General features: G+C 37.5%; 1 long non-coding RNA gene and 1 pseudogene across 2 annotated transcripts; both read left to right on the top strand.

The window, feature by feature from the left end:
• Positions 1–8,669: 8,669 nt before the first annotated feature.
• LOC132273459 (uncharacterized) lies at positions 8,670–18,176 on the top strand. 2 transcript variants are annotated; one of them, XR_009470118.1, is made up of 3 exons: positions 8,670–10,511; positions 10,749–12,410; positions 17,933–18,176. It is a non-coding gene; the product is annotated as an uncharacterized LOC132273459 (long non-coding RNA). The 2 variants fall into 2 exon arrangements; XR_009470117.1 differs by lacking the exon at positions 17,933–18,176 and having other exon boundaries at positions 10,749–13,056.
• A 1,629-nt stretch (positions 18,177–19,805) lies between these two features.
• The window catches only part of LOC132275489 (laccase-15-like), a 66,945-nt pseudogene continuing 60,492 nt past the window's right edge, over positions 19,806–26,258 (top strand).

Genomic DNA, 26,258 nt, shown 5'->3' with positions numbered 1-26,258 from the left:
TGCATTTGCATTTCTCCGGATAACATCAACTAATACTTTTTTTTCTTTGGCTATGGGGGAAGAGCCTATATAAGTGATTTTTCGAGGATCGCCAAAGATAACTTCGACGATTTCGAGAGATTCCTCAATAGGTTTTGTAACTTCGGCTTCCTCTTTTGCTTTCAAGTACTAGGGTAGAGGACTTTGTAATTGCTATTTGGAAATATCTTCGAGGGTTATATCTGGCTTGAACTGCTTGATCCTCTTATTTGCCTCATTTAATGTTAGCATGTAGTATTCTTTGGCAGCGACTTGATCTCCCCAAGATTAATAACCTCTTTTTTGTCTGGAGAAAAGTATCGTATCACCTGATGAAGGGTAGATGGGACCTTATTCATTCAGTGGATCTAACCTCTTTCCATAATGAGATTATAGGAAAGATGGATTTCTATCAGAACAAAGTTTTCCTTCAATGTCCTTTTCGCCGCAGTGACGGATAGATCAATTACCACAATGTGGTCTACCTTGTCCCATTGAACCCCATCAAAGGACTGGAGGTGGGCCGAATTGATGATGACGGGATCTCCAATTGTTCAAAGACCACCTTTGTTATAATATTGGCACTGCTACCTAGGTCTACCAAAACTCTTTTGATCATGCAATTTGCTACCAGAAGATTGATGATAAGTGGATCTTCGTGGGGAAGTTGAACTCTAGACAAATCTCTATCTCTGAACCCAATACTAATATTGCCCGAAGCGATAGTGTTTACTGAGGATAACTTCCTTAGCTTGTGGGCTACCGTTAATCTGGAATGGTACACCTCTCTGACTCTTGGTTATCCTTTGACCTCCTATGTATAGCATGAATGACCTTTACCTGATTTCCTTCTACTTTTCAAGTATTAACCTCTCTAGGCTTTACGTGTTCTTTTAGATTGAGGTAATCTGCCAGATCACCTCTGGTTATCATATTTTCCACCTGCCGTCTAAGGAATCTGCAATCGTTGGTTGTGTGCCCATAATCCCTATGGTATGCACAGTGCTAGCTTTTGTCCCTTTGCTCCAGGGGTTATCTCATTGGTTGAGCGGTTGTAAATCTTATTTTGTTCTCTTAGAATAGCCAAGCCAGGGTTGTGCGAAGAGGTGTGAACCTCTCCTCTATCCTTTACCTTTTCTTAGGTACCTAAGCGATTGGTGCCGAGCCATGCTTACTTCTTTAACTTTTTGAACTTAAAGCTTTTTATCGAGGCTTATTCTCTACCGTGATGAGGGTGGCATGCTGTGCTCAGTGGGTCACATTCTCCTCCAATCGAATGTAAACTTGTGCCCTAGCTTTGAGAGTTTGTAAGTCCGGAGGGGAATATTTGACAAGGGAGGTATGAAACTTAGTTCCCTGAATCATACCGATCTTGAATGTTTCTATAGTAGTCTCAGGATGATAATCTGCTATCTCTGAGGCCTTCATGTTAAACCTGGACAGGAAATCCTGTAACGTTTCTCTTCTCTTTTGTCTTATAGTGAAGAGACTAGCAATGGTCTTCTTTTGCTTCTTGTTTCTGCTGTACTGTGCTAGCAATATGGCGCACAAAGTTTCGTAGTTTGGAATGGACTTGTGTGGCCTATTCTTGAACCATTCCAATGCGGCTCCCGTGAGACTAGTTGGAAAAACCTTACACATGAATGCATCATTGTGATTGTCTAGAGCCATCTTTTGCGAATAGTGGTCGAGATGACGAAAATGATCTCCTGTGCCATCAAATTGAGTGAAAAAAGGCATGGTGAATTTTTTAGGTCTGTCAACAAAGTATATATTATCGATGAACAGAGTCTTCACTAGAGACTTCTTATACTCCCTGGCCATCTTGGCGGGCGTCCGAATCCTTAGGAGCCTTTTCTCATCAAAGGCCTTCTGGACACCAGTGCCATCTGGAATGCCATTAGACCATACCGTAAGCTTACGGCTGGACTTGGCCTGTTCGTCCTGCATGCGATGAAAATGATTGCCCGAAGCAACCACTTCAGTTCTCATCCTCTACTCTTGCTGAACTTCATTCGACCGAACCTTGTTAGGCCATACCTCATTGGCTTGAGGTTCGTTAATTGGAGGAATGTTTTGGTTGGGGGGAGGTGCTACTATTGGGATTTATATGCCCTATCATAGCAAATTCCTATTTGGATTAAAGTAACATATGTTCCTAACACATCTGAAATATTTATACTTTATACAATTGGTTAATTCAATGTATTATGTTTCGATTCATTATGGAATTGATAGCATCCACTTGATTACAAGAGATATTATATATGTATGTGATGACGATCAATACATGAATATAAATAGAAATCATAAATAGTTCATAGTCGGTAATTATAGATGAACTCATTATTAACTAAGACTTGAACTGGATCTGCGTTAGGTTGAGATATATTGCGAGAGCCGTCGTATGCAATTGCTCCCTATCACTATCATGGTATTTGACTCTCAAGCATGAGAGAAGTATTGATTCTTTTATTAATTAATAATTACTTTCATTTGTTCGGCGGATACTTCAGGATCCATAGATCGGCACTTTGGGTAGTTATGTAATTAATAGTTAGATGGTTATATCATCAATATTTGTATCAATGCTACTTGTATTTATTTTGTATTGATTATGGTTGATCACAAATTAAATTCGAAGGCCTTCGTATGTTTTAGACAAAATGTTTTCTATATATTTATTTAGTAAATTATTATTTTTGTCAAACAAATGTTTTATTGTGATCAAGCTGGATATAATCAAAGGTACCAAAATAAATATATTAATTAAGTAGTAGGATTGATGGCTTTATTTATCCGATAACTAATGATGGATAGAGGGGTCAAAGTGCAACATTAACTTAGAGGTTATTTATTATTTAATTGGAGTGCAATTAATTTCTTTTAATAGAGTAGAAATTAATTTATGAATTAATTGAATTGAGTCCATGGTTTAATGGACCAGAGTAACTAAGAAAATAGTAAGCTTAAAGGATTCTCACCCATAGCCCAAGTTGATATTGGAGTCCTATTAGAATTGAGATATATGAATTAAAGATTGAGAATGATTTCTTATTTCCTTTTCTTATATTTATGTTGCCTATATATACATGGGTCCGTGTATATTTTAGGAGAGATTTTTGAAAGACAAAAGAATATATATTTTCTCTCTCTAGTTTTTTTAGTATTTGTTTTCTTTTCTAAAGGAGGCTACTGATGTGTGTTTTTATTTATCAATAATAAAATACCACTCGCAATAGAACAAATCCTTGTAGGATAGGGTTATGTTGAGGGTGTCAAACCTCAAGGATTGTGGTGGTTTATTAAGTTTTCAATTAATTACTATTTTAATTCAGAAGGAAGATTTGATTTGTTGTGTTCTGAAGCAATTTCATAAAATAAAAGAAAATAAACGGGACAAAAGGATTAAGATCAAGAGAATAGATACTTAGGAATTGACTTCACTACGATCTTCATACTATGGCCAACTGTTCAACCTTGGGATTTCAATAATTATGTATAATATGGAATTAAACTCAATAACATTCGTTTAATTTAGATTTAAAGAAAGATGTTTCATGAATTTCAATTAATAACCTATCTTCGGTTGACACGAATTATCTACCTACCTATTTCTAACTAATTTTACAGTATAACTTGTCTTCCCTAGGCATAGATTATGAAAACATTAATTCATGAAAAACGTTTGAATCCATTCTTATGTCCGAGAGGGCTCCGCCAGATATTGTCCATAAGAATGGGTTGAATATAACTTAAGAATAATTAAATCTAAAACAAGGTATTAATCATTCAAAAACTATGTAATCATTAAAAACAAATTGAATTAAGCAATTGCCCAAAATTATGTAATCAAAATACATAATATATTAAATTCGCAAAGTACAGAACAATCAAATCATAGTATTCGAATTCGGGCTAAATCAATGCCCTAAGATAGGAATTAGCTACTCATGACGACGCAAGATATCATCTGTGGTGTTGTGGTCTTCATCGCCATGGACTACCAAAACTCTTTTTGGATCTTCTTCTTCAGAACCCTAAAAGCCGCCGTGAGAAAGAGATATGAGAGAGAGCAATCGATCCCTTTTTCTATGGCCTTCTCCTCTTCTTTTATAGTGGAGAACCAATCCCAATCCCCTTTGGATTGGTTTTCTAGCTTTTGGTAATAATTAGGCTCGTAAGGAAATAAAAAAAAAAATATGATTTTTGGTAATTCTCACATGTATTTATGACTTCCAGGACGTCCAGGCTCGAGCTCTAGAGTCCCAGGCTCAAGCTATGAGGTTCAGGCTCGAGCTTTTGGGTTCAGGCTCGAGCATCACTTGCCAGCAAATTGTTCCAACTTTGTAATGTAATTTTGACCCATTTAAAGTGCGAATCTCAAGATAGCTATTAGAGAGAAAAACATCAGCTTCGAGTCTTCTTTCTAGAGCCACTAAGTTTGCTCAATTTGGAGTTCTGAGTCAAAAGTTATGGCCAACACTTCGGGCTCGAGCACAGCTCAGAGTTTTCAGCCGTGCTCGAGCCCGAAGTGTTGGTGCTCGAGCTTTTTGATTCGTGCTCGAGCCTTAAAGTTCAGACTCGATCTCTGGGAGCAAAAATTGTCCAAAACATCTTTTTATTGATGGTGCTCGATCCTTTCTTCATAGTGCTCAATCCCAAGGTGTTGGGCTCGAGCTTTAGGTGTTAGTGCTCGATCCTTGAGGTCTGGCACGAGGTCTGGGAGCTTGGAAATCAATTCCTTCAAAATCCTACACTTGTGCTCGAGCTTAAGGGTCAAGGCTCGAGCACCCTATGGTAAGGCTCGAGCACCCTTTATTCAAGCTCAAACCTTAAGGTACAAGGCTCAAGCTTCAATGCCTTAGGCTCAAGCTTTGGATCTTGAATTATTCCAAACTTCACCATTTAAGCTCTCGGCTTGTTCTGGATGACCGGCAACAATGCAGTAAACTTCATTATCATTTTTTTCATCATAAAAGCCCAGTTTTAACTGTTTCTTTGGGAAAACACCTATAAACATGAAATAAACATAAATCAGTATAAAACATGATAGATACATCACTTTAGGTCTTAACATATGCGTATTTAGGGGCTCAAATATACATTATTCAACGCTCACCAGCTACCACAAGCCTAGCCTCCAAGGTCATTCATCGAGGTAAATTGGTGATTCCTAAAGGCAAGATCATTACCAAGAAGATGGAGATCAAAGCAGGAGGCAAGATTTAAAAGTTTACTCAAACCTTTAATATAAGTATTCAATCTATTAATTGAATGATACACCATATTTTATTTTTGCATAAAAATTGTCTTTGTGTGATGAATCAAGATTTATATATGAAATTCCCTCAGAAAGTTTTTTTAAAACTTGCACGTTTCCCAATAGTGGTATCAGAGCATGGTTTGATTCATTACTAGAGATCATGTTTTTATCAAAATCATCATTCATGGATCCAAATTATATATGCATATATATATTTATTGATGTATGTTGATGTATGATTTAATATGTTGATATATATTGATACATGATGATGTATGTATAATTGTAAATGAATGATGATGTATGTTTAGGCCATAGATGAAGCTTATAGGTTAATTGAATGTAATTTTTTCTTTTGATGAATGCAATTAAGGCTTTGATTTAACCGTTTGAAAGTTCAATGATGTAATTTAATTTTTTTCATTATATCTCAAATTGTAAATATTTATTAAAGTCATATAATATTCATCAAAGGATGTATGAAGCTTCAAGAAGGTCCAAAATAGTTAAATAAGGCTTCAGCAATTTTCTGGAAATTTTTCAGAATTTTTCTGGAATTTTTTAGACTTAATTTAATTTTTTGGGAATTTTAAATTTATTTTTCTGCAATTTCGGCGGTTTTCCGGTGACTGGAGTATCGCCGGCGGCGAGAACAATGTCGGAATAGGGGAGGCTGATCCAGTGCAGCACGGTGCACATGCGCCCGCACCTTCAGCCCTTGGATCATCATCATGCGGCAGAGGAGATCAGGTGCGGCCGAGCTCACGGTGCGCCTTAGCGCACCCAATCATCTAGTGCGTGAGGACCACGCGTCAACTAAATCCAGCACCACATGGCGCGTGCCAAGCATGTGCCACCTTCTCCTAGCGCGTGTAGGATTATATAGGTGTGTGGGAGTGCGTGTTGCGCATGTGGAGGCTGCTGGGACTAGTTTCTTGGCTCCTGCAGGTGCATAGACTTATGGTGGACTAAAGTGAATTTTAATATTATTCTCCATTATTTAAAAATAGCGGGAGTCTAATGGGGTGCAATAATTAAAGCGTTTAGTAATTATTTAGCATTTAAATATTATTCTCCATTATTTAACGAGAATTACTCAAAGAAACGCGTATATTGTTCGATAATCAATCTCAAAAATATGTTTGGGCCGAATACACTTGCGCCGGTTGAGCTTGCTTGACGGGCTGAAAGATTATCATTAACGATCTTGGGCTAAATGGAGACCTAATTTGGGTTTGACTAGAATTGGGCTTCTGCAATCCATCAAAAGATCTAAAGTACAATTTTATATTGCGGTGACGTGGATGACTCTTACTGGAGGGGAATTTTTTTCTCCATAGTTTCGATTGTCCTTTATTATAAATATGCCTGTAATGCAAGAGCAAAAATTTAACTTTATACAAATTTTCTTTTAATTTGTGGATTCAAAGTACCTATATGTGGATTCAAGATAATCGTGTTTCCTTGTAAAATTCTTATCGCTCCCTCTACGTCAAATTATTTTACGAATTTCATGTTCCCACCAATTATATTTTGAGGAATATCATCCTTGACTGAACAATTAACTTTTAACTTTGATTTCTTACAAGAAAAATGAAGGATTAAAATAGTTATTTATTTATTTTTTTATTTCCGCGTCGATGGCTGTGCCAATGGCTATGTCCTACCTAGGTAAGTGAAATTTACGGAAAAAAAAAAAAAAAAAAAAAACCTAATTTAGGACACACGGCGTTGCTGAAACATTTGTCAATATAGGAAACAAACAGTCATCAGTGTAGTGAAGAAACTTTTGACTGTAGGGAGTCCTAAAATTGTCAAGTCTTAACAACGTTAACACAAATATATTGGACGTAATTGGACGTAATGACTACCGATATATATATATATTTTTGAAAGGTAATGACTACCCGTATTGCGTAGATTAAATCCTCTCGTCTGCAGAACTAATTCCCTTGCTCTACTGGCTAAACATTACTACAAGTTTTCCTATATATATATATATATATATATATATATATATATATATATATATATATATTATATACAAGCCTACAAGATTTCCTCTGCATGTGTGTGCATACATATATATATGAATTCAATTAAACCACTGTAATTTGTCGAATCTTCAATGAGATACTTCACATTTGTAAATATTCAATCACACCCTCTACTTTTTCTAACACACATCACTCTCCCTTTCCTTTTCGGTCAACTGTCAAAACTGGTCAACGACACTTTTTATTTACATAAGCAAAAAACTAAATTTTAATGTCCAGAATACCCCTAAGTCATGTTTCGCTACAGACTACATAGTAGTTGAGTCCAGCGACGCTTCACTTAACACCTTCAGTTACAGCCTTTCCAGTGGTTAAGTCCGGCCATGCTTCAACCAACCACGACCCCACTTGACAAACCCGGTTCAATCCAATGAATCCTAACAAAGACGACCAAGCCACTCCAGTTCCGGCAAGCTCCAAGATTCGGCAAAACCCATATCAGTCTGACATTTTACCTCGTCGTCCATACGAACTGCACCGATTTTTGCATACTCAACAGTGATAGCTCCAAAGTTCGCGCGCCATGGTAGATCGCTGAGAGCTTCACTGGCGAAGATTGCACTGACCGGCAGCGACTGTCAGTGCCTTCATCACTGGTGTAATCGCCGGAGCAATGTCTAGTCGATGCTTATAGTAGTAACCTACTGCTCTAATTAACGCCGGGAACAACTGTGACGGTCGTTACCTTCTTCTACTTCACCCAGGTCACCGACGGCAACCTGTAATCGAATCTTAATGGCGACGCAAGCCCTTACCCGAACCAAATTATACCAGTCAAACCAAAACTGTTCCCTTAATTATGATTTAGGGAAAGAAAAATATACATATTTATTCTTGTGGACATAATGTATAAAAGGGAGGATCTTTTCCCAATACATCATTAACATCAAAGCTTTATGATTGACACATGAAAACTAAAATTGTGATTGTAATTTACTTATGAAAAAAAAAAAAATTGTGATAGTAATTTACATGGTTATAAAATTCTCCAAATTTTTTGTTTCGACTCTAGGAGATCCGAAGCTATACATAGTCACAGAAATTTTCCCATGCCTAACAGACCTGAAGAAGTAGAAAGATAAATTTGCATCCAAATTGCCATTGATATCATTCATAAAAGAACAACCAAATAGTCAAATACACTAGCTCTTATAGGACAAGCATATGATAATCTCCTGGATTTCTAAATATATCATGAATATCAACTTGACCTTAATTATATGGACTTAAAAATTTAATGAGTCACTTTCCAGTAAATTTAACAAACTTGATCTTTAAACACATACTTGAAGGGATTAATCGAAATAAATAAACTGAATTTCAAATCATTTAAATAAAATAACACCATCAAGTTTTGAGAAGGCAATAGATATACCTGGTTAAACAGTGTTATAATGTGAGGTAAATTTCCTTTATTCTCAATAATCCTGGAAGTGGAACTCTACTTTTCCTTGCGCCATCAAGGTTCTCTGGTATCAGAGATCTCTCGTTCAGCGAGAGTTTGTGTGTCTTCCTTTTCTGCTTTCGTTCTTTCGCGAGTTGTGCGTGTTGATTTTTTGTTTTGCTTGGGTGTTGGTTGGAGTGTTTGGTTGTTTTTGTTTTGGAATTCCTTTTTTCAGGGTTTTGTGTTATGCTGTTGCCGATTGATTGTTGAGTCGGCTCGTTGTTTTAGGGGCTGGATTTGCTGAGCCTCTGGGTTTTTCGGCTGTGGGTTTTTCGGCTTCTTTGGTTTTTCCGCTGTGGTGTTGGATCGGCTGTGGGGTTTTGTCTGTGGGGTTGGTATTGCGCCGATCTTATGCTGTGCCGTGTTTGGATTCCGGTGTGTTTGGTTTCTTCCGCCTTTTGCGAGTTGGTGTTGGGTTCTTTGGGGGTGCCTGCAGGCAAGGGTCCTGGTGTTTGCTTGACATTGCAATTTGGAGGCCAGACGGTCTGTTATTGCGCCGATCATTGTACCGGCTGTCTCTTTCCGGCGGTAGTCTTGTTTCTCTCTCGTGTTATCCGCTGATTTTTTGGTGCCCTAAGTTTGTTGGGCTGGGCTGTGTTTCTTTTGGGCCTGGTGGGAGTGTTTTCTGTTTTTTTACCATACTGGGTTTTTGGGCTGCAATGTATTCTGCCTGTTTTTATGGACAGCAGTTGGGCTCGGGTCATGGGCATTGGAGTTTGATCATGGATGTTCGTCCAGTTTGGCACCGGTATGTTCTCTATTTGCTCACTCACACTGTCTAAGTCGGCACTTGCCTTATTCATCTACTGCTCCGTCTCTTCCCGCCGTGCCAGACTTTTCTATGGGTTCAGCTATTAGAAATCCATCTATTTTAATTTGGAATTGCCAAGGTTTGGGTTCCCAAGTGACTGTGCAGCAACTTAAAAGCCTTCAGGCTCGACATTCTCCTGATATTATTGGCCTGTTGGAAACCAAGAATAGTTCTAGGCGACTTTTTTCTTTACAAAATTTGTTGGGTTTTTCAAAGGGTTGCTTGGTTGAGCCGTTGGGATCGGCGGGGGGCCTTGCGCTTTGGTGGTCCGATAATGTTCAACTGCAGGTGGTAGATTAAAATCGGTTTTCCATTACGGTTGTCGTTATTTCACCCGATTCGGGGTTCTTGTCAGTTTCGATGGGCTCAAAAATTACGGCAGTGGGCAAAGCTTAAAGATTTCAATTCTAAAGTTCGCATTCATCGGGCTACTGAGAAGCTACAGCAGTTAAAATCTCGGACTTCTGATTATTGTCATGCCGAGGTGGTGCAAGTGGAAAAATATTTACATTCGTGTTGGTTAGAGGAAGAACTATATTGGAAGCAGAAATATCGGGTTTTGTGGTTGCAAGAGAGGGATCGTAATACTAAGTTTTTCCATCTTACTACAAAACGTCACCGTGCTCGGAACACTATCTCGGGTGTGTATGATGAATGGAATCAGTGGGCCAGTGAGGTGCCTGCAATTCATTCTGTTTTCTTGCGTTCTTTTCAGAACTTATTTCAATCTTCCCGTCCTACGAATATTGCCCAGTTTTTGCAGCATGTTCCTCACCGGATCACGGAGGAGATGAATACCAATATTTTGGTGGCCCTGTCAGAGGAGGAAGTGAAACGGGCCGTGTTTTCCATGGCCTCCATGAAGGCCACTGGTCCAGATGGATGACTCCACTTTTCTATTAAAAGTACTGGGAGGTAATTAAAGTTGATGTGGTTCGTGCTATTTCTAGTTTTTTTTCCCTCGTGGAATCTATTATCTTGTTTTAATCACACCAATATTGTGTTAATTCCTAAAATCCAATCTCCTACACAGGTCGGTCATTATAGGCCTATTTCTTTGTGCAATGTTTCGTATTAGATTATAGCAAAAATTATGACTAATCATTTGAAAGAGATCCCTTATCAGTGAGTCCCAATGTGCTTTTATTGCAGGTAGACATATCACGGATAATATTTTGATTACTCATGAGCTGTTGCATTTTTTAAAAAATAAGCGAAAGGGGCGTAAATCTTTTATGGCACTTAAGCTTGATATGAGCAAGGCATATGATTGGATTGAATGGGGTTTCTTATTGCACATGTTGCACCGGCTAGGGTTGAATGATCATTGGGTTAAAATGATTTCTGCTTGTATTCTACTATGTCTTATTCTCTTAAAATTAATGGGAGTTATGTTGGCTTATTTTATCCTTCGAGGGGTTTGCGCCAAGGTGATCCTTTATCCCCATATCTTTTTATTATTTGTGCTGAAGCTCTTTCTATTGCCATTTTGCATGCGTAGCAAGCCCAGCTATTATCAGGCCTTCAAATTTGTCGGGGCGCTCCTTCTATTTCTCACTTCTTTTTTGCGGATGACTCAGTTGTGTTTTGTGCTACGATGGAACCAGAGGTTCGGGTTTTGAAACGTATTTTGGCTGATTATGAGTCGGAATCTGGCTAGCAAGTGAATTTTAGTAAATCATCTATCTTTTTCTCGAAAAATGCTTCTGGTTCAATGTGCCGTTTTATTAGTCACTGTTTGGGTTTGCAGTTGCTTGGCGGGAATAATAGGTATTTGGGTGTGCCGGTTCTATTGGGACGGTCTAAGTAGGATGTTTTTTAGTTCCTTCTTTCTAAACTACAGGACCATTTGTCTTTTTGGAAATCTAAATCTTTGTCAGTGGGCGGTAAGGAAGTGCTGGTTACGGCGGTGTTAACTACTTTGCCGACATATGTGATGTCTTCGTTTAAGCTGCCTCGCACATTGTGCTTGGATTTGATGAAGCATATTCGTGCATTTTGGTGGTGCAATACGGATAAAAATCGAGCTATTCATTGGGTGCATTGGGACCTGTTATGTAGGGGTAAGAGGAGGGGTGGTCTTGGTTTTCGGGACCTAGAGGCATTTAATTTGGCGTTTTTAGCGAAACATGCTTGGCATTTTCAGGTTCAGCAAAAGGGCCTGCTATTTCAGTTATTGAAGGCTAAGTATTTTCCTTCCTTATCTTTTTTGGATACGTAGCTGGGCTATAATCCTTCATGGGGGTAGCGGAGTATTTGGTCTTCTTAACCTTTATTGCGTTGTGGATTGAGATCTTTGATTGGGAATGGTCGTTCTACTTGTATTTAGAATGATCATTGGGCTCTTGCGCTTTCTCAGAAGATTCCACCTCTGGCACATGGTGTTCCATTTTTCTGGGTAGCTGATTTAATTGATTCTACTACCCGTACTTAGAAGGAGGATGTCTTTCGTATTTTGTTTTCTCCTCTTGTGGTTCGCGAAATTATGAAATTGCATATTAGTCGTTGGGATAAACCAGATGTTCTAATCTGGGACCTGACAAGTTTGGTTTTTTTTTTTTTTTTTTCATTCAGCTTATCAACTTGCTCTATCGATGACTAATTTTTTAGGTATTCAAGTGTCTGATGGTTCGTGGAATTCTATATGGCGTTGTCAGACTTTATCTAAGGTGCAACATTTCCTTTGGCGATGTTGTCATCAAGCGCTGCCCACTGCGGTTTCCTTAATGGCGAGGGGTTGTGGTGTGTCATCGTTGTGGTAGTACGGATGAAACTATGGTGCACCTGTTATTCTTGTGCCCTCATTCTTTACAGGTTTGGAAGCTGTCACCTTTCCTTTTTTATTTTTCTGATTCTAATATTTCTTCTTTTTGGGAAGGTTGGTCTTTTTTTATTCAGACAGCTGCAAATTCATCTGATTTTGCGGGGGTTCTTAGTTTGATTTCTTTCTGTGCTTGGGGTATTTGGAAGGCGATGAATCATCTAGTGTTTGAGAGGTGCTCTGGCGGCCTGACTTGGTTGTCGAGCGTGCGGTAGCAAGTTTTTGGGAATTTAAGGATGCCAGGTCTCATTGTTTTGCTTTCATCCGGCTTCATCCATTCCGTTGGTGGGTTCTTGGATTGTGCCTCCGGTTGGACGGGTCAGGTGTAATTTCGATGCTTCCTTTTCTAGGAGTATGTCATTAGGAGGGGGTGGGGCAGTTTTTCGTGATTTCCGAGGCATGGTTCTTCAAGCGGTTGTTTTCCTACAATTTCCTACCTCTACGGCATGGATATGTGCTTAGGCAAACGAAAGTTGCTTTTAAGCTATAGTTAAGGATATGTTCAAGGTTGGATGATTACCAATGAAACCATGAAATGAACTTTTGTAAAATAATTTGGTAACTTGAGTTCAAAGGGGGTTTCTTTTCTGGAATGGAGGATGTCTTAAGTAGAAATTATATTTTGGTTGTTTTGGTGTATTGTGTGTATTTATGTGTTTGATTTTTGTTATTCTGTGTTACATTTTGTTGTTACGTGTTTCATTTTTGTTAATTGGTTCGGGATTTGGAATAGGGATTAGTTGGGGCACAACTATGTCAGCCAACTATTATTGTAATAACATGGAGTAATAGCGCTATGTGCGCTAGGATTTGTGAATATAGGGTCATAGGATTGGGTAAAGATACAAACTAGCCAATCTATTAGACCTAGATATGCATCATTACGTTATGCTACTTGGGAAGGGATAGTTCAACTACCCATAAGAGTCAAATAATCTACAATGATTAGTTGGATATACTCTATGCTAAGTAGGGATTCATTTTTTACAACGTTATAAGATTGGTGGTTGTTAATGTTTTGGGGGATTCGTGAGGTTGTGGTAGGTAAATATCACTGTAATGCCGCTAGGGTTCAGATAGAGGATTTCGTGCTGGTAGGTACTTATTAGAATGACGCCGAGGGAGGATAGTGGACTGATGCAAGATTTATCAGTCTATTCGTGATCTACGCATTATTTTACGAGGGTGTCATTTGGAGGAGTTGCTAGTGTTGCACTCGGAGGAGGGACTAAAGTTTCTACATTGTACAAAATGTGAAAAAAAATTTTTAGGATTATCTTTCCCAACAATTAGCTGTTGTTCCGACATTTATGACTATATGGAGGATGGAAAAAGGTTTCAGATTCAATTGAACGAAGGCAAAGAAGGTGAGATCTAACACCTATATAAGGAAGCGGTGCACGGTGGGTGTGAAAAAGTCGTAATAAGTTGACTTTCGATGGATGGAATTACCGATTGATTTATTATCGATAAGTTTATCACTAACTGGTGATGCATAGATACAGCTGTAGGGTTAGCTTTTGACAATGCTTCGATGTAAGCAATGAGTGTAAACAAAAGCTAGTGGTACCAGACCAGTTGGTACTTCCTGTAGATAAATGGGAAGAAGGATGTAAGGACTGAGATTCATAACTCTTGGTTCTTTATTCATCCTGGTGGAAACTAAATGCTTCACGGTATGAAGTCGAGGTTTTTGGGAATCGGCGAGCAGAGGGACGTAGTATTTTTGTCGCCATCTTTAATATGATCGAGCTGGACTATTCGAGATTACTATATCCTTGTAGACATTCTTATGTTCAGGGGGAGATGATAGAACCTTTTCATTAGGTCAGGATTTTGGTTGGGATGTTGGATCGGTTCTATATCGTAGTTAAAGTTTCAGTCTGTATAACAATGACACGGGCTGTTATCACAGGAAATAAGGAAGTCAACTGCACATATTGGGGTTGATCTTCGTGGAGGTGTTACCTTACTCAGTTAGAGCATAAGGTACTGACGGACGATTGGTAGTTTTTGTTAGTGCTGTCAGAAGGAATGCAATTGCATAATCGGCACTTCTTCTCAATGCACTTGGGCAATTATAAAGGTGCATCAGGACATCGACTGTTTGGCCACGTGAATCGGATGATGTAAGACATGTTTAATTTGTCTATCTGGATTGGTTGTTTTACTTCTGTTATGCGGTTGCTATGCATGCTCAGACTATGGGTGATTCAGTTCTTTGTTAAGTTTAGAATCGGTATATGGTTTATTTGCCAAAGGCATGATTGAATTGTCGGCATGGTTGATTTGCAAAGGTTTAACACGATATACAAAAAAAAAAAGGGTATGGTTTATTTGCCAAAGCATAAATAACTATACTTAGGGAGGCATGGGTTAGTTGCCAAGATATGACCCAATCTGTTCGTACTGATATAGATGAGTCCACACGAGAACGGAAATGAATTTTAATGAAAATAATTCAGAGTTTCGTGAATTCCGAGGACGGAATTTCTTTTGTTAGGGGGGAAGAATGTAATACCCCTATTTTCCAAAAGGATAAAATTGGAATTTAAAGTTTATTTTTGTGCATTTTTAACTGTTTTTGTGTCTATTTGTTTATGTATTTGATTATTTCATTTTTATTGATTTAATTGTTAATTGTGTATTTAAATTTGCCTTATTTGATTAATTAGTCTATTTAATTTAATTGTGATTAGTTGCTTTGTTAAGTATGTGTTTTATTTTATTCGATTGGATGGGTTGGATTACATGGGCACGGTTTAATACTCATGATTTTGTATACATGTATTTATGGGGATATATGTAACTATTAATAGTTAAATTAGAATTAATTACTATTAAAGGAATATTATAAATTTAGGGTTTCGTTTAATCTCATGAGTTAGCTGACTTAGGATAATTTTATTTGTCCCGTCTCTTCTCAGAATTAGAATTAGGTCTTCTTGACGCCTATATAAATACAACAGTAGGTCGTCTTAGGGTTTTGAATATAACATAGACGATATTCACGTATATAAGGGTGTATGCTACAGAGAAGTACTAGAGAGTTTTGAGAGAAACAGAGAGAGTTTCAGAGGGAATTACAGAGAGGGATAAAAGGAGGAAGTCTAGGGTTTTGCCTTAGGCTAGGGTTGAACCAAGGAGGAGGAGGAGCAGTGGTTGGCTCGTGGATAAAACCAAGAGCAACAGAGGTGGAACAGTCGTCGGAGATTTCATCGGAAAATTCAGAGACGGTTAAGGCAAGTTGTATTCTCTCTCTCTCCCTTTGGCCTGTGTTCTATGCATTCGTAGATGTTCTCTAGGATCTTAAACGGTTATTAAACGGATCATGCATGCTTAGTATAGGTTAAATTGAGTATTTGTGTGTGTTAAAATTTAAACTGAAATTGTTCTTGCACGTTTGGTTTCACTTTTAACTCTGTGAGCATGTTGATACGGTAATGGTTTTGATGGTTCTATAATGCAAATTGTGGTATACAAAGGACTGGATTATTATCTGGATGTAAGTTAAGACTCTTAGGATCAGTTTTAATTAAGAACATAGGAGGTATAAGCGGCCAGAGACGACACAGAAACCATGGGAATTGCAGAAGGTTCAGAGGCTCTCAAAGGGGAGAGAGCCAGCTCTCCCATGGAGAGAGCCGGATCTAGGCAAGGGGAGCCAGTTTCCCGTTGTGGGAGAGCCGGCTCTAGGCTGATTTGAGCCTGCTCCAGGATTTTAGAGCAGGCTCTGTGGTTTTGGGTGTTACAGTGTGTGTTGCAGGAGCTCGAAAACTTAGAAAAGGCTCTTGAAAACTTAGAGAAAGCTCTCCCTTAGTTGGAGACGGCTCTAGGTAGCTTAGAGCCTTCTCCAGTTTTTTTTTAGAGAAGGCTCTGTGATTTAGAGAAGGCTCTGTGATTTTGTGCAAGACAGAAGGTTAATTACGTACTGTTTGGTTCAAACTGGCTTATTTTCAGCTGTGTTTGGGTTACTGTGATGGTTTTAAATCTTAATTCATGGAATATTAAAGCCCTAGGATGCATTAATTTATTTATATGCTAATGGTTTAACCGTGGGAAAATCCGAAGCAAGTCACAGGTTGTTTACAGACTTGATGGACCGGAAGGATTTAATTGTGCAAATGGTGTCTAGAAATTTAAAAGGGGTTAGAACATGGATTCTAATCATTGTACCATGCTACATTAGAGCCACACTTAATAAATTAATGTCTCTGAACTCATGGATTTAACCGTAGGAATGTATACAACGGTTCAGGCGGTTAACGGTTGGAAGAAGTTTAGTTGCCTAATTTAGGGTTAGCAATTTAACGGAGTATGTATGCGTTTGTAAATCTTATTTTGGTTGCACGCTAGGATCATTTAATTAACAAGTTTGATCTGTGCATATCTTGAATGTTAGTTGTTGAAATACTAAATTCGTTTCTGCAATGCATGGATTTAAGTTTGGAATTTTAATTGTTGTAATATTAAGCAGTACACTGCAATTATTTGGATTAGGGTTTGGACTTAAATTGCTGAACTAGTACTTAGGTTCTGTCAATCTAATTGGACGTTGGCCTGGAATTAATTGAAGAATTAAATATATATTTTCTGTCAATTACCGGGATGGATGTTGGAATTTAACTTGATGAACTAGTAGACTTTGTCTCGTTTAATTACATGGATGGATTTTGGATTTTTTTTAGTTGATGACTTGTTTAAATTCTGTGTTTATCAACTATATAGATAATGTGGACTTTATTTGATGTACTATATAAAATGTGGCATAATTTACGGATTATTTGTATGTATGCACCGGTATGGGATGGTGTCATACGGAGGGATGGATTAGGTCACAACGCTAATTCCTATCCATTCATACATACGAAATGGATTAACTAAAACAGTTAAATCCTACATGGTTTCATGTCCTGTCAACTAAAACAGTTGAACAACATATTGGATGGTTGTTTATACTTCTGTATTAAGAAGAATAGGGATTTAATTAAAATATTTAAATCCGGATTACAGGTTGTGTCTTGAGCGATGAACAGTTGACCGGCACAACATTGTATTTGGAGGGAACTTATATATATAATTGGGATAGGGATTTAATTAAAACACTTAAATCCTAATTTTATGTCGTGTCATGGCAACAAATAGTTGAGCGACACTACATTGGTTTGGATGGGAATTTATATAAATAAATTATGGTACCGCGATCTGAGCTTGAGTCTCATAGTCGACAGTTAGGGTGCGTATATGCGGTGTAGCTAGCTATGTTGGTTGAGGTATACCCTGCTAGGCTTAGGTAGTCATGCCCACTCAGGTGCGTATTGCATGTTGCCTTCTATTCAGGTTGAGACCCTCAGCATAGTTTAGTGAGAGTCCTGTAGTGTGGATATATATTTATCTATTACGGACTATATAGATATGGTTGAGACATTTAGGATGTATCTGCGTATCGGGTCTCTGTTTGGATTGTAGTTAGGATAGAACTTGTTCGTGAGCTTGACCCACTATTATTTTTCAGGTAACGGACGGTTCTAGGTCTTAAAGCTTGTTCGTGCTGAGCAGAGACGACTACTCATTCTACCGGCGACGTAGGAGGTTTCTTCATGGTTTAGCAGTGGACTTCTTTTTAGTTGTTCGCTTTCCAGTATTGGTTTTGATTAGGGGTCTACCAGATGGATTCCCGAGTTGTATTAAAATTTAGAAAAGTTGGATGTATCAAATTAATACTTTATTTATAAAATTTTATTCTGAGGTTTTCAGTTTTGGATTATCATTCTAGTTTCTTTTCAGCAGTTTTATTTATTCCTGTTTCCTTAATTGTATTCTATGTTCGTTTCTTGCTAATTGGTTTGATATCCTCGGGTAATCGGGTGTGGGCCTAGCCAACCCGCATCCGGAAATCCGAGGGTATCATAACAATAAAGCCTCAAGAGCCTGAGTGAATCGATAGCACTCGAGGGCTCAACACAAAGGTTCTTCTGGGCCTTTACGATATCTCGAAACACTAGAGCCCCGGAGAGCTTGCCTACAGAACACCATAGGTACGGTCATAGCACGAAAGGAAGGTAGGGCCTTCGCGGCTGTAAGGGATCTAAATTTAGGAAACTTGGAAGGATTTTGAACTAGTGGATGAGAAGTAAAGAAGTGTCTTCGCTCCTAGCAAGGCCCAATCAACAAGATGGTGGGATTATATACATTATGACAGCAAACCTTAAAATCACATCTGATGCTATGTCAGGCTTGACTAACTTACGGCCAAGCAACATTTAATGTCCCAACTGGGGGAGAAGCAACATAGTGCATGGCTTAATGAGAGGATTGGACCTCTTAGGCTCCTAGGTTCATCAAGACTACCCATGTGATATATCCTGGTTAGGAGCCAGACACATGAGGGATCGCTGGTTAATAACCAACATAATCCAGGCCTATAAATAGCACTATCGCATGAAAGAATAACTAACCAGAAAAAACTATCATAAATACTGTCTATCTGCCCTACCACTATCTTAATCTTGAAGATTGGTCTTCTTCTCGTCCTTCACCAAGCATCTTCTCTGATTTCTTTCACATTTGTATCTTTGGTATCACCATTATATACTTACTTATTGTATTAATAAAAAAAGAACCCCCTAAAAAAGTTTAAGAGTAAATAAGATGATAAGAGATACAACAACTATCAGGCCAGACATCTAATACATATAAAAAGAAATTGAGCATACTAACTCGGGTAAGAGAAACACATATATAGTCCTAGGTCGTCGTTCTTCATTTTCCCAGCGACCCAAGCGTGGTCGCATTGTGGCGGCAAAAGTGGGTCGCCATATAGGCGACCCATGTCAATTCTATAACGGTAACCACCATTAGGTCATCGTAGTATTGATGTGCTTAGTGACCCAATCATTCGTCGCCATCCATGGAGGTTACTTTTCCACTCACCCAAGAGTGCAAGAATGAGATAAGTGACAACGCGAGCTAGCTTGAATTTATTTTGGTGAAAAACAGTGCTTGATCCATATATATGTATGATTATTGAATGCATAGGTGATAAATTAATGGAGCAAGGTTGAGTGAGAAGGAAGAAAACAAAGCTTCCATACGTTTGCTGCTGACGGTTAAGAACAAGAAGAATAATCAAAATATATATATATATATATATATATATATATATATATATAAGAGAAGGTAAAATAGACATTTCATTCCCTCTTTTAACATTCTCAGCTGACAATGTTTGACAGGGGTCTAAATTTTTGGAAATATGGGGTCTCCTTGAAGTATTGACAACTTACAGGGGTCTAAATGAATTATATATATATATATACACATATATATCCTTCAAAGAGAAGTACAAGTTGATTGCAGAAGAAAAGAGGGTTTTCATTAGTGAGAAAATGTGGGTTGGCAAGAAAATTTTCATCTTGTATATTTTGGTATTTGTGCTATTTGATGGCTTCATGCATTGCCAAGCTTGGATTCACCACCATCGTTTTGTTGTAAGTACTGTGTGTGTATATATATATATATATATTTCTCAATCCCACATATAACTAATATTTAATTGTCAATTGAAGGTATAGGCTCATCATAATCACACAACTAGATTTGTGAATTTCGGATAGGGTTCATAAGATTGAGTTTATTGTATTGTAACGTACTGTGTATATATGGATACCAGTCCAATATATATATATATATGTGATGTATTTATTACATACATGTGTGTGTTCTGGTCCATACGTTTTCTTGCCTTCATATATATATAATCACAATTCACAAAGAGCTAGATTTGTGATTAAATATTATCGGGTTCATATATAAGAGTTGATAATTTTATTGCAGGTCAAAGAAGCTCCCTATAAAAGACTGCAGCAGAAAGAAAATCTCGACAATGAATGGAAAGTTTCCTGCGCCAACTCTCTATGTTCACCAAGGAGATACAATCATTGTCGATGTCTATAACAGAGCACAATATAACATCACCATTCACTGTTATGTATGTATGACTATATATAAGAGATCGATATATATATATCCTGTTATATTAGTAATTCATATGCTTACATAATTCCCTTATTGATAGTAACTGTGGTAAAATTAAATAAGTTAAATTAATTAATTTGCAGGCATGGAGTGAAATAGCCAAGGTATCCATGGTCAGATGGCCCTGAATATATCACACAGTGCCCGGTCTAACAGGGTGCAAAATTTAGTCAGAAAGTGATATTCTCGAAAGAGGAAGGAACCCTTTGGTGGCAAGCGCACAACGACTGGTCACGAGCCACGGTCCATGGGGCTATTATCATCTATCCCAAACATGGTACTCCATATCCTTTTCCAACGCCTAATGCTCGAGTGCCCATAATATTAGGTACAACGTACTCCCATATATGTGCTTCGAATTTATAAAAGTCAATCTCTTTAAGTTTTTACTTACTAAAAAAGTTATGTATATATCTTGCTTCATGTTGACTATTAGGAGAGTGGTGGAAGAAAGATGTAATGAAGGTTCTCAAGGAATTTGTTTTAACAGGAGGACTACCGGAAATCTCTGATGCTCTCACTATAAATGGTCAGCCTGGCGACATGTACCCATGCTCAAAACATGGTTGGTTCTTTCTCATTTAATGATGACCTTTTTTGTATTTTCGCTACTTTAGAATCTTATTTGGTTCTGAAAAATTAAAAAATTAAAAAGAAAGAAAGAAGAAAAAGAAAAACTTTCCAACAAGATAGTTTGTCTCAATAAATTGACCACATGATATGAGGGCCAAAAATCACATCCAGTCGCACAGTGCACAATTTCTTCTATTTTAGAATAGGTGGAGGAGAAATAGCCACGTCACTTAAAAAAGTAGGTAAAAAAAAAGTCACTGCAAACTGTTGAAGTTGTATTAAATGTGTAAAATAATATGGTATATTTATGTAATAATATGGTATAGGTTATATTTATACAGTATATTGTCCATTTAGCCCTAACCCTTACTTTACAGCATTTGTAAGGAATGCGAAGAAGAGAAAGAAGGAAGAAGGTCTGTGTGGGTTTGCGAAGAAGAAAGAAAGAAGAAGGTCCTCTGAAGGTCTGCGTAGGAAGAAGGTGCTTTGTTGTGTGAAGAAGGTTTGCGTGAGTCTACGAAGAAGAAAGAAGGAAGAAGGTCCTTTGTTTCCCTTTTTGTAGTTGAAGAAAACCGTAACCTCTCTTATGCGTCTGGGGCTTGGGTTTGCGAAGAGAACCATCGCTACATTGAAGAAAACCCTAGCCTCTCTTTCCAAATAGAAGCCGGAAGTAGCGATTGTTCTGTGAATGAACCCAAAATTTGGTTGCTAAACCTTAGCAGGTACGAATCATAATTTTCAGATTTGATTTTGAAGGGAATCGTCTTATTTCCATAAGAATTAAATGGCAGAAACAAATATAATTAGTAAGAATATATAGACACATTTTTGGTAAGAAACCTAGAAATAGAAAATTATTGGTAAATTTGAATTGATGGCTTATTTATTATGCAGTTATTAGGGTTATGAGTGTTTGTTTGTGAGGACAAAAAATGAGAGGATTTGTAGAATACGAGTGGCGCAAAAAAAGTGTTTGAGAGTGTTACAATGTTAAGAAAACGTTTGGTCGTTGGGCTTGTATTGCAACGTTTTCCTAAGTTGCATCCCAAATTTCTCCTAATAAGAATCCCAAATTCTTCCTAATATGCATCCAAATTCTTTGTTATCTGCATTCCAATATTTTTGTAAAGTGAGTCACAACATTTTTCTAATGTACATCCTAACATTTTCGTAATATAAATCCCAAAGTATTTGTAAATTGTATCCCAACATTTTCCTTTTGAAGAAAACCCTAACCTCTCTCTTTTGCGTTTGAGCCTTGGGTCTGTGAACAGAACCATCGCTACATTGAAGAAAACCCTAACTTCTTTTGCCCTTTCTTTGATTCAAGAAAACTGAAACCTCTCTCTTTCCTTTTCTCCCTCATTCCGTTTCGATGATTAAAGAGAACCCCATAACCGATCATCCTAAAAGCCCACAAAGTGTAGAAGTTATTTATTCTTGATTTTGAGTCCTGCTTTCATCAACAGTAAGTGACTGTTCCAAAAGTCTGAAGTTCTTTAGTTGGGTGAGTGTGAATTAGCAGGTTTTAGTTTAATAATGCTGCCTAATGTTTTGAGCATAGTAGATGAGGTGCCTCATGTTTGCATTCACATATGTACATGAACATACATACGACATCGTAAATCGTAAATGTATTTGATTTCGTAATTTTTTCGTGATTAAATTGCTTATCTTCACTGCAGTTGAGTTTTGACCATAATTTGTTTTGCTCTTCCTTAGTGATAATCTTGTATATATTTAAAATTTGTCAAATGTATATGATTATAAAGTTAGTGTGTATAAAATTGGTTTATGGTTATATAATTTCTCTCCACTTGAACTTATATTGCATACGCATTTTCGTTTTTGTGTATTTTCTGGTTGACAAATTGTGCAGAAGAGCCAGTATGCCTTGATTTGGTGATATTACTAATGTAATATGCCTTCCTAAAGAAAAAGACTACGTTTATATCATATACTTCATATATTTTGCTGTGTAGTAGGAGTATTAGTTTTGAAGTGGCTTGTTTTAGGGAGTAAGAAAATACAGCTTTGTCAAATAATCCACTATTTATTTTTGGCTAATATCTTTCACAATAAATCTCTTCATATTAGTGAATCAGCCTCCAAATACACGACACTTGTCTAAAATCTTGTTATTTGTACACATGTAGCTTAATGAAACTTCATGCTTTGACAGATTGTGTAATAGTTTTTTTTTATTTTATATTTTTGGATTGAAAGCAAATGCTTATGTTGGACAAGTTTTAGCAGTTTAATTGCAAAAATTGATGCGTTGTGTTATACATTTGGCAGTTAACATGTTGTGGCTATGTAGCATTGCTTATACATTAATAGTCTCTGTATGTCATATTTAATTGTGGCTTGAATCGAATTTAGGTTTTGAAATGGGTAGGTTGAAGACTTTAACACGTAGTAAGGTAAGTATCCCTAAGAGTGGTGAGGTTGGTGAGAGTTCGAGAAAAAAGCGTCTGAGAGCGATTCTGATGATTCTGTTTATGTGCCACGTGAAGAGGAAGTACATAAAGATAAATATGAAGATGAAGAAGAATTTGAGTCGGAGGCAAACACTACTACATCCTCCAAGACCAAAGAAAGTATGCCGCGTCGTTCTGTTGGAGTGTTCGTTTTGTTCTAGTATGTATGTATTAATGTTAATTTTGTAATTAAAATTTGGTTTGAAGTCTAAAGTCATGGAAAAGTAGGAACAAATTGGGAAGTTATATGAAATTTTTGGTTTTCCGTAAATGGAAGATATATGAATTTGAGAGTGGAGAACATAAAAAGTAAGTTGTGATATATATATGTATTTAAATCCATATGCTTGGTTTATTAATGGTTGATCAGAGCAGCATATACAAGGAAATACCGAAAAGATCATGGATTGACGGAAAAAATCAAGATGTGTCTAAAAAGAGAAATAAAGACTAAAGCTACGCATGCATGGAAAATAAAGAGCAGTGAAGAGAAGGCCTCATATTATGAGGAAACAAGTAGACTTGAAATGGAGTTTTGAAGTTCCGGATGTAAAGCTGCAAATAAAAGAAGGAAAAATGTAATGTGTTAAATCGAATTGTTTATATTTATTTCATATAACATAGACTTGAAAATTGAATGATAATGTTATTAGTTTTTCAATGGTATAGAAGAAGGCAGAATACAAAATTAAGGCTGATTTCCACAGAAGCTCCATTCCGAAATTCATAGAAATAGTGGCGAAATTGAACTCTGAGAAGAGGAAGGATGTGGAGGATATCGGTTTTGAATTTCTGTTGAAGCTCAAGTGTTTCCATTTGTCGACTCCACTCTCCAACTACTTGATAGAATAATTTGAGGCTAACAAATGTGGCATAAAACTGAAGGGCAATTAGTTGTTGCCCATAAATGCATTTGAGGCGCATAACATTTTGGGCTTACCTACCGGTATAGTGCCAGTGCCTACATCCCGTCAGTTTTGTGCGAACTGGATAGACGAGGGTGGATATCGGGAGTCATTGTATGTAGGCGAATTAATGAAAAGGGTTGTAGAATGTGAAGCTGGAGATGACTTCAAAAGTACCTTTGTATTATTCACATGTGCGACTGTAATAACCCCAAACAGTTGTTATCATACGCATTATGACGACTCTGGATTTTTACAAACCCAGTGTGTCCTGTGATGACCCAAAACGGATCCAAAATGCCGAAGCTAAGAAGAAACATGGCCTCTAGAGATCTATATCATCCCTAAGACACAAAAGTGGCTTCCTGAGGAGTCCCGAGGCTCAACTGAAGCAAGAAGGAAACAAGGATTCCAAAACCCTACAAGAAATGGACTAAGGGTAAAATGGTCATTTCACTCATAAATGAGTGCTACCGTGCACACCATTGGAAAGAAAACGAAAAATTAATAAATTTAGACTCAATAATTACTTGATTCAGAGTCCAGACGAAGAAGATATGAAAAAAAGAACGAAGAGGCATCCTCTGCTTAAGATGTACGACAACCCTATCTCCCTAAAACTGCAATAACTCTCACTACGGTTGGATTTTTTGTGCATGGTTGCTACCATTGGAAAGCTAACTTCAAGCTCTTGAAGTTAGGCTCAAGAATGACTTGATTTGGATTTAAAACGAGTGAGATATAGCCCTCTAAAGTTGGTAAAACAAAGTTGTCCAAGAAAAACTGAAAAAGGGAAGGTTCCAGGGAGGTTTAGCCGGCTGACGAATAGTACCAGCCAACCGAAAGTGCATCATCAGCCGGCAGTAACGGCCTATTACACTTGCAAACTCTCTAGAATTGGGTCTCGAGGCTTGTCAGCCAACTGATGGCTCTTATCAGCCGACCGACGCATCTGCTGCAATAGAAAAAGCTGCTGCAATCCATGGGGAAGGTGCTTGGCTCAATCCTAAAGTTATGCATGCTTCCCATTTGATCCGGACAAGTTTCAAAACATTCCATGATCATAATTACGCATCTTTAACATGCTAAAACAAGAGAGAAGCTTAAATCAACTCTAATGCATAAGTTTTTTACAAAAATTTATAAAATCGCCAAAAAATAGTTCCAAAGTTGAAACTTAAGAGTTTTTTGAAATGTAGACATGCACGCGAATGTAAAAAGACATTTAAGATGCGTTCCAATGGTCCGCAGCTTTAAAATAACCCCAATGCAAAATGCGACCTCTCAACGGCCAAAAATGCCTTAAAACGTAGTAAATGAAAAAAATACAAAACCTATAACAAAATTGTGTTTGGCCCTTGGCCACACCTCATACATGATCATAGAGACCATATGAAAGAAAAAGAATGGAATTCCCACGCCCGATGCAAACATGGTGAAGTAAAGACTTAACATTTTTCATTATTTCCATAATAAACCTTGAAAGCGAAAGTGCATAGATGCATATTTGATGCCATTGGCCTATGGCCTCTACTCATACATGTCAAATACGTTGAAAAGAGCGTACTTATGTACATTTTACATATATGGAATCAAAGATACAAGTTTTTATCTACAAGGTTACAAAATGACATTTCATGCCAACGTTTACATAAAATGGAAATTTAAAAGCTACAAGTCATCCAAGGAATGATGAGCATCATGAACCAAGCCTTCGTACCTGAAACAAATCCCCTGTAACTTCGGGGTGAGTAGCATAAAGTTACTCGTAGGAAATGAACATGCATCGACCTAACTTTTTATAAAGTTATTGCATTAACATGAAGCAATTCAAAAGGATCATGCT

The sequence above is a fragment of the Cornus florida genome, unplaced genomic scaffold (genome assembly GCF_030987335.1).
Source record: "Cornus florida cultivar Cherokee Brave unplaced genomic scaffold, ASM3098733v1 CherokeeBrave_3.0.0_Hap2_Chr09, whole genome shotgun sequence".
NCBI classification, from domain to species: Eukaryota; Viridiplantae; Streptophyta; class Magnoliopsida; order Cornales; family Cornaceae; genus Cornus; species Cornus florida.
The sequence above is the reverse complement of the archived record's forward strand: the minus strand, read 5'-3'. Positions and strand labels throughout refer to the sequence as shown.